At 38.0% G+C, this 13,412-nt stretch overlaps 1 long non-coding RNA gene across 1 annotated transcript; it reads left to right on the top strand.

Moving 5' to 3' along the window:
* The first annotated feature begins 1,092 nt into the window (after positions 1-1,092).
* On the top strand, positions 1,093-3,208 carry LOC120323612. Its single transcript, XR_005564250.1, has 3 exons — positions 1,093-1,384; positions 1,716-1,781; positions 2,886-3,208. It is a non-coding gene; the product is annotated as an uncharacterized LOC120323612 (long non-coding RNA).
* The last annotated feature ends 10,204 nt before the right edge of the window (positions 3,209-13,412 follow it).

The raw sequence follows: 13,412 nt of genomic DNA, 5'->3' as shown, positions 1-13,412 counted from the left end.
ATTAGCTGGTCTAAAGTTTGGTTAAGAACAGTTAATATTAGCAAAGCTTGAGTTTATCCGTAGAAGAGAAAATTCAAATGTAGAAATTTCTACAATTTGCTAATAAAGTGTTTCACAAGCAGCTTTTCAAAAACTACACTTATAGAACAGAAAAATATCAGCAAAAATTTGAGACAAAGGAAGAGGAAGGATCAGGTTTTGAGCTATGCTGTTACTGTCTCATTCTTTCCAAGAGGTTCCTTACCAAGACCCCTGGTATTTAACACACTGACATCTGCGATGTTCCCCTTCTCCTTGCCCAGGTACTGCAGCTGGTGAAGCCAGAAGAAAGAGCAGCAGCTGCCCCATGGACAGCTAGGGAGGGCAGGTGGTGTGGGAGCCCACAGGCAAGTCAAAGCAGGCAAGGAGCAGAGCAACATGGGGTCAGGTGTGATGGTCTCTCCTTGGTACTTATCAGGAAGGCGTGGAATTTGTCCATTGTAACTTGCTGAGTAGAAAGTGGAAAACCATGGTTTATCAGCTTGGTATCCTCTGTTTAGTGTCCTACATGTGTGTGTGGTTAAAACAGATGATGATGATGACATTTTTTCTTTTTTTCAGGATTTAATATGCTTTCTAATGTTTAATGGCTATCGTAACTCAGATGCACAAACGGTCCATTATTTAATCATATAACTATATAATCTATCAACAGTAAAATAATGACTACCCACAAAAACTGAAATCCTGCAGCATTTCTTTGTTTCTTGTCACTAAAGGAAATGGAAGGTCATCAGCTGTGGAAGTTCTATCGTTTTCTTTCACTGATTAGGTAACCAAGAATTAGTTACCTAATTGTTTTCATGAAAAGAGTGACATAACATTTCATCTTTTATGAAAGAGAAACTAGAAAAATAGTGGCTGATCAATCTAACTCTGATCCTTGAAAGATCTGACAAAAAACTTAATTCAGTTTGTTAAAACTTGGGATGTAAATCTTGTGATAAACTAATTCAATCAGCCAATTTAAAAAATCAACAATAGAATAAGGCCAGTGGGAATATTTTTAAGATCTGATGGTCAGTTTAATATTATTTTCTTCTTTTTCAAAGCATCTGGCTTACTGAGAAAGAAAGTGAAGCAGGATGTGACTTGTACTGTCTTCATACTGAGTCTAAGAGTACTCTGCAAGGCACTATTTACAGTAACATAATTAAACTTTTCCTAAATAGAATGAGTTAGAAAACAGTTATTCTCTGAGTGACTGTCATGTTTTGGTGTCAAACTGAAAAGGCTTGAGGTGCTTTTGCTGATCTCTCACAGACCTTGTTTAAACAGATATTACCATTAGAGATTTCAATCACCGATCAGAAAACTCTTGAAAGGCAGTCAAGTGAGCATAAAGGTAAACATTCTTTTGTGGTACTTCACTGGTGGGGTTATAAGGAATTAGGGGAAATAACAGTGGTGCTTTTTTGGGGCTACAAAAGGCCAGCTGTAAGATGTGCTTCTTTTTAAAGAAACAAAACCACTGTAGAGTCACAGGGAGACCAGCAGTCATAGTATGTTTGGGCAATGCTGCCTAAAGCACAAAAAGTATTGTGCAGGGAACAGTGATGGTTCCCTAAGTCTTCTGCAGGGAAGGACAGTAAGAAATGAACACATTCTGTAAGGAATGAATTATATTTTATAGAAGGAGACGCTTTCTAACTTAGGGTGTTTTTGGCTTGATGTAGTTGGGCAGGTCAGACAATCTACTTTCTGAAGCAATCTGATAGTGTGGATTTTGCAGAGAAAACCAGGTAATTCTTCAAGCTGTCTGTTCCTTTCTTTGCCCAATTCTCAGACTCCTTATCAAATTCCCATTAGTGTAACAGTTATTCCTGTAAGCCTACCACTTCTTTCAATTTCTTTCCAATTCTACTTTGCCTTCTGCGCATCACTCACCATATGAAAAGAATAAGAAGAATGGTACTTCATAATTATTTCACATTTAACTTCTTTTGCCTAGAAACGAATTCTGAAGTCAAAAGCATTTACAAGAAACGCAGTACATTATTTGACAATGTAATTTCAAGGGAACCTTCTCTATAAAATTATTTGGGATTCTTCTTTAGGTAGCTTGTTTACCATTTTGCTTATGTGGTTGTACTGGTTTCAGCCGGGATAGAGTTAATTTTCTGCCTGGTAACTGGCGTAGCACTGTGTTTGGGAGCTAGTATGAGAATAATGTTGCTGACACAGTGATGTTTTGGTTGTTGCTGAGCAGTGCTTACACTAAGTCAGGAGCTTTTCAGCTTCTACTGACTTGCCAGCAAGGAGCCTAGAGGTGCACAAGAAGCTGTGAGGGATCACAGTCAGGACAGCTGATCCCAACTGGCCAAAGGGATGTTCCATACCATATGACGTAATGCTTAACACTAAAATTGTGAGGGGAATTGGCCAGGGGTGGCAACTCACTGCTCAGAAACAGACATTGGTCAGCAGGTAGAGAGCAATCATATTACACATCACTTCTTTTGTTTTGTTTTATTTTATTTTTTAATCTTTATCATTATTTTTTTCTTTCTTTTTCTGTCCTGCTAAACTTTATCTCAATCCATGACTTTTACCTTTTTTTTCCCCCCATTCTCTCACTGTGAGCAGACATCTGTGTGATGCTTAGCTCCTTGCCAGGTTAAACCACAACTTTGACTAACGCTGTTATATCATACTGCCTTCAGCCCTGTCAGAACTAGAAGTTCTGGACTGAAATACCAAGCTATTCTTTGTCAATATTCTTTGTACCTGAAGAACTACTTATTCCTGATGTCTTTTCCAAAGTATTTTTGCACTGTAATATGTAATGCTTTAAACTACGTTGTAAAATATAAACCACATTATTCATTCCTCATTTGCATTTGCAGATTCCATGACCACTGATGCCCATCTCCCCTCAAAATTATATCAAGCTTAACAGTGGCAGGCCACCATCCCATTTGATGATAAAGATGTGTGCTGAGACATGAAATTGAGCATCTTCTGAATGTTCAATACTGTTTGAAAGGGCAGTAGCAGAAGGCAATTAAGAAAAAAGCAAAGCTACATGATAAGTTAGAGAAAACTGATCTTATAACATTAGTAATTGCTTCTCATGCTGGAAAAAATGTATCCACAGAGATGACACACAATTTATTGTTCTGAAAGTTTACAGAAAATTGCCTAGAGTCAAAGAGAAATGTACCTATGAATTACTGTGGGAAATAAAACCTATGATTATTAAAAGGTAAAAAAAGGCCTATGTGACTTATTGAAATAGACTTTAAGCACTATTCTGTTAATAATTTTTTCTATCTGGAATTTGACTATTGTCTCATCAGAAAAGTAATGGCAGTCCACCTCACACAATCTTGACAAGATTTGACTTCATACAAAGCACTTTAAAGTGAAGAGGCAATTACAAAAGTCAGCAAAATCCAGAACAAGATGTATTATTTACTTGATGAGGAAGTCAAGAACTAACTTTTTTTTTTTAACTTATTTCACTTGTCCATCCTGCTTACTTTTTAGTAAGCTGATTTAGGGAAGACTGTGTTTCTGCTTGATCAGTTGAATTTGGGATAAATGGCAGACTGGTCTCTGGACTTCAAGACAATATTTTCATTTAGCTTTAAATAACTATTTACAGCCAGGCTCTGCACAGTTCACACAACCTGTCCACTAAATGGATTTCCATTCATTAAGGAACCCCACTAAAATCAGTGAGAACACCTAATATGAGAACAGTATCAAAGAAGGACAAAATCTACCCTTTACTGTATATTGATATTCAGTGTCACAGTGCCTCTCTAGTTAATCTTTCTCCAACAGAAGGGACAGAAAGGCACAATTAGCAAAAAGAAAGTTGAAGTTTTAACCCAAAGCAAAATGAAATTTTTTTTTAGGTAAATGATCTGCTGTTTTGTAAACCTGAAATAACTAAAAATATTGATATGCTTTGTGGCATGTAAAATAAAAGAGTAATCCTCAAATACAGAAGCAGAGAACATAGCAAAATTATACCTAGAAGACCTTGTTTGTCAGCTGGGTTAAAAGGCAAATAGACATCATCTCTTGTGCATTATTTTTGTATCCAGGTGCACAGAAGAAAGAAAAGGAATCAAAAGGAAAATGACACTCCAGGCTGCCAGTCATGCAAATATTTCTATAGCCAATCTCCTCCTCTTCAATAAGCTGTTTTCCTGTCAGATATATCTCCTGTAAGCACAGAAGTTCCTCTCTTGTTTTTCTCTCAGTACCTCTTAGTAGCAGGAGTTGACTGACTCTAAAAGCAATTGTTTTATGTCTTGTAAGCCTCCATTAGTATTTCTTTTTATACTTTAAGCCTTGCATATAAATAAGTATTTTCCTCTTCACCTGCTGCTTTACCCATCTTAAATGTGTGCAATTGGAAGTGAGAGGATAGTGACTCAGTTGGAAATGGAAAGTGAGTGAGTGAGTGAGTGAGTGAGTGAGTGAGTGAGTGAGTGAGTGAGTGAGTGAGTGAGTGAAACAAACTCTTACACCTCTCACTCTCCCTCCTCTGAGGAACTGTTGCAGTGACATGAGCACAGACAAGCAAGACGACTGTGATAGAGAAGGTCACAACCTGCAGTCAGTCATCACATCCTGGGAGCAAGAAGAACCCCTCAGGGACAGCCTTGCTGATACCAACAGCTGAAAGAGAAGGTGCCAAAACGGGACCGTGTGAGTTGATAAAGAGACACACAACAGGTAAGCTGAGAAAGTGCTTTATGCTTAGGGAAGCAGAGTTAGATGCCAGTTAGAAGCACTTAAGAGCTGGCATAATTTTTTGAGGCAAAAGCTTCAAAAGAGAGAGAACCAGATAGTATAATACTCACCTATTTCTTTCTTAATCTTTTTTTAATACTGATAATCAATTTTTCTTTAAGCTTCTCTCAATATTTAGATAGCTGATGGTCATTTAATTTGAGCATGTTTTCATTGGGAACGAAAGTCTTTCCTTTGCCAAATATGTTTCTGCTTTATGTTGAGGTGAGCAACAATTGTGGGGTTTTATTCAATGCAAAAAAAGCCACTGGTCTGAGCTTTACTAGATCATCTGCACCCCACAAACCTTAGATATTGCTTAACTTTCAAATAATGAACACAGTGCCTTTAAAATTATAGCTGTACTTGGAAATAGTGTCACACCTGAATTCACAGTATAATTTGGTGAAACGCAAGTGGCAGATGTTGTCCTTTATTTTGTGTTCCTTCACGTGACTTATGTTTTACTCAAAAGAGCAACCAAAGAAACTGAAAGCTTCCCTGCTTCCCCCCCCCCCCCAAATTCTCTTGTAAAGAGCAAGATGAAACATCACCTGGTATGAACCTCTATGAATAAAATTGAAAAGAGCAACATACATTTTCTTGCTAGTGGTGTTTGGGCAATGAATGTTGTTTGTTTTAAATTCAAAATCAGATGAGATTGCCATAACTGGATTACTTACAGATTTCAGAGTCAATGCCTTTCCTTCCACTTTTACTATAAAAACTTTATTGGTCTTAGCTCTTTGCCAACACATTAGAATATGCTGCAACACTATTATCTAAGTTTTAGATATGCACTCCCTTTTGTAAACTCAGCACAAGCTTATCATGGCCAAATTTCATTTGATTCTGTCACTGCTTTTCTATGGCCTATTCTAATTCACAGATCTTACACAGAGGTACAAAATCAAAGATTTTCTATAGCCTCAGGATTTGAACAAGATCAAAGTTTTAAGATTATATTTGTCATTGTTAGTCTGCGCAGAATGCATCTTAAAATATTTAATGTGTGAGAGTGATTACATGTCCTGATTGCTCATCCCAGTACTCACCCACAGAAATACATTAATGTCTTTTGCTTTTTTGTTGACGTAGTCCGGTGTTACGCAAACCACAGCATACTGCTTATCAAGAATACTGTTGGTAATAACCTTTCATTGAGGGTGATTGTTGTATAAATACCTCTGTGAAAAGTTAAGTGGACATTTTTATTTGGGGAAAGGAAGACTTCTGCAAAATTCCTATTTTCTCAAGTGTTACTACCACTGTAACACGTACCATTTTTGCCAGAAGCCTTGAAAATACTGAAATACAGCCAGAGATGCATGAGGTAAAAGTATTGAAACAGTTGGTTACTTTGTCTATGTCATAAATTTGCAATTTTAATCCACAAATATATTTTTTACAGTTTTCTCTGCCATGAAGTAAATTTCTGCCACTTATGCACCTTGGAAACATGTGCAGGCATTTGTGCCTTAATCTTAGGGTACAACACAAGTGCCAAAACAAACGTCCTGAAATTATGTAACATTTGGAATAACTTGCTTTGTCTCTGCTCGCAGGGAAATGTGAAAAATTGTTAGACAATCAACATGGTCATCGACCATTTGCAGCTGAGTACCACAGTACATTCATGTTCTGTCCTTGTGGATAGCTCATACAGATCAAAAAAGTCAAGGGACACTTCTAGACTGGAATACCTGTCCATGCCAATGTGATTTTTACGAGTTCTTTTGGAAGCCCTGTGTGTATCTATATATATAGATAGTAATTCAGGTATTATTTTGTGGGGGTTGTTGACAGTGTATTGAATCAGAACAGAGCCAATTTACACGGATAATGACTAGAGAAGACACAGAAAAAGTAGTTTTGGGGTTTTTTTCCCAATATAAATGTGACATTTTTTCCAAAATGCAGTATAATTATGAGATTTTTCCACAAAAATACTTGCTGTAAATATATTTGTGAAATTCTATAATAGTTACTTTAGATATACCATAAACATACATATATACTTTGACTGTCATTAATTTTCTGTATCTTCTGATTCAGAATGAAACTGCTTTTCAGCTGTATGTCAGAGAATTTAAAAATTTTTGTGTCTTATCTCAGACACGATTATTTGGTAATAATTTAGAAGACATGTTAAAATTGTAATAGAAAGGAAAAAAACCCAAACAATTCCCGTACTCTCTTGCGTAAGGTTTGTCTTCTACAACAGCTAGGTCTTTAGAGCAAGCTGCGGATGATAAATCTGAGTATAAAAATAATGCAACATTATACTGACATGATTTGACACTCTGCAGATGCTATTTGCATGAAATATTTCTGATGCGGCTAGTGCCAAAGTACTTACTGAAATAACTCTAAGGTCTTGTAAGCCCCAGCTATAGCATGCCAGGGCAGTGCTTCCTTTGAAGTTTGTTGGGCAGCCTGGGAACAGGGATTAGTCACAGCCTCAGTGCTCTTATTGGCTCTTATTGGCTTTTTGCTGTACCTTGTTGATATTTCCTGTGAAAGTCTGTATGAAGGGGGTTGTCCTCCTACAGCTCTACAGAGAGGGAGGTTGGAGAGCTGGCTAACAATAACATATACTGGACTGGGAAGCCAGAGAGGCAGCTTTAGTTCTTGGTTTTGTTACTGTGAGTTGCTATGTAACCTTTGGTAAGACACTGTGGTGGGTTGCTTTTGGTGTGCAGCTGCTTTCTCACTGCCCCACCACAGCAGGGGAGAACACAGGATGAAAAAGCTCGTTAGTCAAGGTGGGGACAAGGAGATCACTTAACTACTGCTGTCTCGAGCCAAATGTTTTCGACTTGCAGGAAATTAAAATTAGAACAGGGTGGTGAGAAATGAGAAACAGAGGCAAAAATTAAAACCGTATCTTCCCTTAACCCCTTTGCCAGGGTCAGCTTTACTCCTGTCTTTTCCACGTGAGCCATTGCAGGGGGACGGAGGAGTATTGCTACCTGTACATGAAAACTCCTCTCTGCCACTGCTTTCTTCTCACACCTTTCCCCTGCTCCAGCATGTGTTTTTTCCATGGAATACAGTCCTTCATGAACTGCTACAGCATGGGTTCATCTCCATGGGATGAAGAGTGAACATCTAACCTGACATAGGGCACCTCCTCTTGCGTCTCCACCTCAGACCTCAGTGTCCATGATCCTGTTTTACATATCTTTTTGTTTTCCTCTTGCCTTCTCTCTTCTAGTGTTTTTACCCTTTTTTAAATATCCCAACTGCATATTTTGGACACCTGCACCTTACACAGTTATTATGTATCTGCTTTTGCTTTGCTTCATTCTTCCTCACTCATTTATGATTCCATTCTTTTCTAAAACCTATGTAAAGCACAGGCAGCCCCAGGTCAGTGCTGTTTTATTCTATAACTGATGCAATTGAAATTGAAGGGCAATATTTAATTTATTTATTTATTTAATTAATTTTATTGAGAGGCACACATACTTCCATCTCTCTAAATGGAAATCTTCTAATTTTGGAGAAAAGTTGTTGAAAGTTATAGTCTCCTTCTGTTAGAAATGACTCATATCTGGTGCTTTTTAGAAGCAATGCTGAATGTGCTGCACAAGGTTATTGGTCAGACGTACTTGCAGCTACAGCTTGTCTTTACCAGAGCAAATGGAAATCGTATTTTCGTTCCTTTTTTTCCTGTTTTAATAACTACCTAAAATGCTACTCATTTTAAAGTAACATCCGAGTGGGGTTCAGTGTTTTGATCTGCTGCACTCTGGCTGAGCAACCCACAAGAAATCGCTTGAGATCACGGCAAACGTCTTCTGGCTTTGGCAGTGCAGGGATATGTTTGTGTGTGAGCATAGTCCTGTTCACTCTCTTGCATCCCTGTGTTTTGGCTGGGAGCAGCACTGGTCTGTGGGCATCACCTCATGTTACCTCCAATGGATGGCATTGACTGGGGACTAAATTTAAGCCTGAATGCCTCAAGCTGCAAAACAAATTTAGTGTAGAAGACATTAACACATATAGTATTATGGCCAAGGGTACAACACTGCTGGTCATTCCCTAGACACACTTTGAGTGTCTGCAACCAACCTGTAAGTATCTAATGTGGGTGTCTGGTGTAGCAGACTCCTAACCAAAATATAACTTGTTTTTAAAACTTGCAACTTCTAGGAAGTATTAGGGACATTGAAATCGTGTTGCTGCTGGAATTTAACTCGTGGATAGGACATAGAGATCCTTAAAACTAAAACATTCTGAGGCAATAGAAGTATTCAAATACCATGAATTTACTCTGAATTGTTAAAATTCATCCAGAATTTGTAAATTAATATTTATTACATCAACAACTTTGGTTTTTCTCCTAGTGAGGAGATAAGGACTTTTCCCAATAGGGTAGAGGTGAGCTGGAAACCAATGCACTTCCTTCTACAGCAATTCTTGGCAGTGTTTTACTGCCTTGAAAATGTGATAACTGGCACCAAAATGATGTGTTGGCTCACTGCTGGAGGTAGATGACTGCTAAGTGCTACAGCTGATGAAAATTAAAATTATGGTGGAGTAAACACCTGTCACTTAAACATACTTTTAACATATTTACAGTAAAGGATATTTCACTTTCACCAGAGACATTCTTGCTGCTGCTGGCTCAGGAAAATGCAATAGCAAATATGCTCTAGTAAGGAAATTTCATTACTGTGTAAACAGGCAGTCTTAAGAGCAATGCCAGGCCTCCAGCCATCGAATTTCAGATCTTTCTGATGTCAGTGTCAAAACTTTCATTGACATCAAGGAATCCCAGATGCCGTTGTTGAAACCTACTGACTTTAATATAGATCTCTCTTTGGAGGAATTATTCCCTGTGCTTCTTGTCCAGGGAGCGATCTTGTTCTGTTTATTTCTAATTTACCAGCTTTCACATCTGTCTGGTGAATTTCAAACCTCTTTCCATGTGCCTCCTTTGTTCTATCTCAATCAGTTACTTATTAGTTTTCCAGTTCTCCTTTTGACAAAACATTCTGCTTCTATTGTAACCATGACTTTCTCTAATTTTTGCCATCCTCAGCAATGGCATGGGTATGTGAAAAGCTTTCTCATGGGCTCAGGGTGTTATTTTATCTAGTGTGTTGGCTGAATGGAGTGTCAGATTTGGCAGAAAAGTTGAAAATGCCTATGATATTTACTGTTGAGATGTAGGTGAGATGATGTTGGAAGTGAAACGATCTGAAGAAAATGTAGGGGAAAGTAACAAACTTCACTGAGACACTTGGCAGATCTTTTGACTTTAGGTCTTGGCATGTAGGGGGCACCACTGCCTCAGATAACAAACCTCAGCTCTGATATAATATTTATATTATTTTACAAAACCATCTTTGAAAGAAACCCAGAAAATAAATTTATTGTCACACTGAGGAACATTGCATAAAGCAATCATTAGTATGGCTGAAAAGTGCTTTTCAGAAAGTTGTATCATTAGCAATTTTCTGACCTCTCTCTCTCTCTACATAGAGAGTATTTTCAATATAAGTTTTTAGACATTCATCTGAGCAGTGTGTTGTTGGTTTCAATAAGCCCTCTGCAGTGGCTTCCAGAACTACAGCACTGTATGCCCAGTATTTCTCATAATACTTAAACTTATTTCATAAAAGTCTCAGTTGCAGAAAAGGAGGAAAGACAACATCTCTCCCTCTGTCCTTAGTCTTAAAAATTTTTCTTTGAGAGAATGTCATTTGGGAGCCAGGTGTCTAAGAGGTAATTTCTGAATGGTTAAACTACAGTTAAGTTTGAAATTATTTTTTATTGACTTTTTAATGATACATCTGAATATAAGTGGGAAGATTTATCTCCTCCCTAGAGCTGTGTTCTTCAAAAATCTGGTGTTAAAAATGAAATAAAGTGTTTATCTCTACATTTTTTTTAATGTAGCTACTCAGAGGTCTTCTCTGGATGGAAAAAGGATTGTCTCTGAGGCAGCCCTAAACGGCAGCCCCGAACAGTGTGAGCCTATCACAGTAGAATCTGAGGGCACACTGGAACCAAAATCACTTGTTATTCTTCTGGACTTGTACTGACAGATAAGATAAAGTTTCCATTGAGTTTTGTTTTGCAACTTATCTTCCTGATTTATTACCAGGCATAAATGATGAATATGGTCCCAGTCTGTGAGCTGGCTTCAATTAAATGGATTGTGTCATTAACAGAACCTAGTGTTGATTAGAATCTCTTTGATTTGCTGAAGTCTGAAGAGGCATCTTTTCTCCATTCCCAGCACTTTTCATATTCCTTCTTTTTGCAATGGCTGGGGATGTTTGCCAGTAAGACATTTTCTATTAAAGTGTTTACTGTCTAAATAAGAAGTCTGATAGACATTTATACAAATGGGTTTACTTCATTCATGTAGTGGGGTTTTTTGCTTGGTTTTCGTTATTTGGTTGGTTTTTTATGGGTTTTTTTTGTTGTTTTTGGTTGGTTGGTTGGTTGGTTTTGTTTGGTTTGGGTTTTGTTCTGTTTTTTGTTTAACAACTATTTCTTTCTTGAAAAAAGAGAGAGATGTCCTTGAGGCAATTAAAATAACAGAAACCAGTATTTCAGGATGAACACAAGTACAGGCCATTTTCATGGCTGGAGTTTGCCAAAACAAAGATGATAGAATGTACGAGATGATCTTAAGTGTATTTTGCTCAAGAGCCTCTGTTCTGCTGGGTCAAATCTTGTAGTCTTTCATTTTTGGTTACTTATTGATGATCCAGCTGCACCATGTGTCCTGATTAACAGCACAGGGAGCTATTTCCTATGCAGCACTGGTTAAGCTGAATGCCTGACACCGCAAAAGAAAAGCCTGTGATAAAGGCTTGGTGGCAAGTAATAAAAGATGTACTAAAAAGGAATCAACTAGAGGGAAGAAAAAGTGTGTGGAGAGTTATGCTACTTGAGGATGATAGGGAGGTTTCTGACTTCATCAGCTTGTGACTTTGGACAGGACAATTTTGGGCCCTGTGTATCCCAGGGGAACCGTACTCCCATGTCCAGAGAAGGACATTTTTAATTTTGCAATAAGGGTGAAAAAGCATGATCCTCTCATTTTTCTCTGCATTTCAAACAAGGAAATAGCTTAAGCTTTCCTTTTTGTGAAACATTTTTCAGCTCTTTGAATACAGTTGGAAATTGTGAATTATCGAACACCTACATCTATCTTTGTAAGCCTTCACCATCAACAGATACACATATTTCTGCCTGCATGCACAGCACTAGAAGTGTTTTTAAGTAAAAATTAGTATCTTACTACATTAAGAATGATAACCTTGTAATCTTCTGTATATACGTGCTGATAAAATACCATGATTTTGGTTGCCAATCTTCCACAGAAACTAGAGAAGCTTTTAACATAAGCATCCACTGTTGTACTGCTAACCCGTAGCACATCTCTGTCTGGGGAGCTTAGGAGAAAGTAAGAGTGAAAGAGATTTACTGGGCCACATAGTCTGATCTGCTGCATTTCTGTAATGCCTTTAAAAATATGATCAAGCTCCACCTCTGAACTGGCTATAAATAGTGATAACAGCAGCCACTGGGATGCTTTTAACTTCTGTCTCCATTTTGAGTTACAAGCCTTTTTCTTATTTGCAGTCTAAATATATTCACAGCCAATTTATCCCATCCTTCCTCCCTCTCCTCTTGTGGTTTGGGCAAAACTGTAGTCTGAGTTGTTCAACAGTAGTGTTATTTTCCTGTAACCTTTCCATCCTTCAGTGTTACTGCTACCTATGTAGCTGCGAGGACAACTTTTATTCTGCAGGAAAACTCTGTTAAGGAGTTGGTTTTTAAAATTTCTGAGTACTTTCAAGAGGAACAGAAAAGTGCTTAAAGTCAAGGAAAACATTCTCGGTGCTACAGTTATGCCATCAAAGTTGCACTTGTTTGCTGTCATGTTGTGCTTCAGCTGTATCTATTCTCATAAGTAGTGTGACCTGTTAGAAGCTGACAAGGTTAGTGCTATGGTACTGGTGTTGGTACTCTGACATTTTTTGGAAGTGGGAGTGGAGTTGTTTCAAGGAAGTGCTAGTCTGACCATCTGACCTGAATTCCCATTAGTGGTTGGAGTGCAGTAGTTAAGTTTGTGGAAAGCCTTTAACTTCCCAGTGTCATCCAGAAGGAATATAGCTGTTATGGTCTGAGCTTGCTCTGTGGCATGAACCAATGTACGTGAAGGCAATTGTGAAATTCTCTTCAAAAGCACACTCCCCATCTGGCCTGCAATGGTAATGTATCTGTGTTCTCATTCCTTCTTACTATGGAACACTGAGTTCCAAGACTGCAACTCCTCTGCTGCAGGCTTGAGGTGATGGCTCTGTACTTCTGCAAGTGAAACCTCCAGGCATATAAGGTTTAAATGCAATAAGTTTGGGGATATGATAGTATTTCTTTCAGCATAAAATGAAACTGTGAAATTGTGTCTTGCTGGTTGCTCCCTCAGCAGCAAGTTTGTACTTGATATTTTTAATGGGACTATTGATAACTTTGTCTCTCTGTGGATTTTCCCTTTTTCGTTCTGTTTTTGGTTGGGGTTTTTTTGTGTGGTATTTTTTTTCACCCCCTCAGGCTGTGTTGTAACCTATTAAGTTTATAAGTAGAGGCAAATC

Source organism: Pipra filicauda, unplaced genomic scaffold (genome assembly GCF_003945595.2).
Source record: "Pipra filicauda isolate LSUMZ 115617 unplaced genomic scaffold, ASM394559v2 scaffold29_size4552773_pilon, whole genome shotgun sequence".
Taxonomy (NCBI): Eukaryota; Metazoa; Chordata; class Aves; order Passeriformes; family Pipridae; genus Pipra; species Pipra filicauda.
This window is presented reverse-complemented; position numbering and strand designations above follow the sequence as displayed.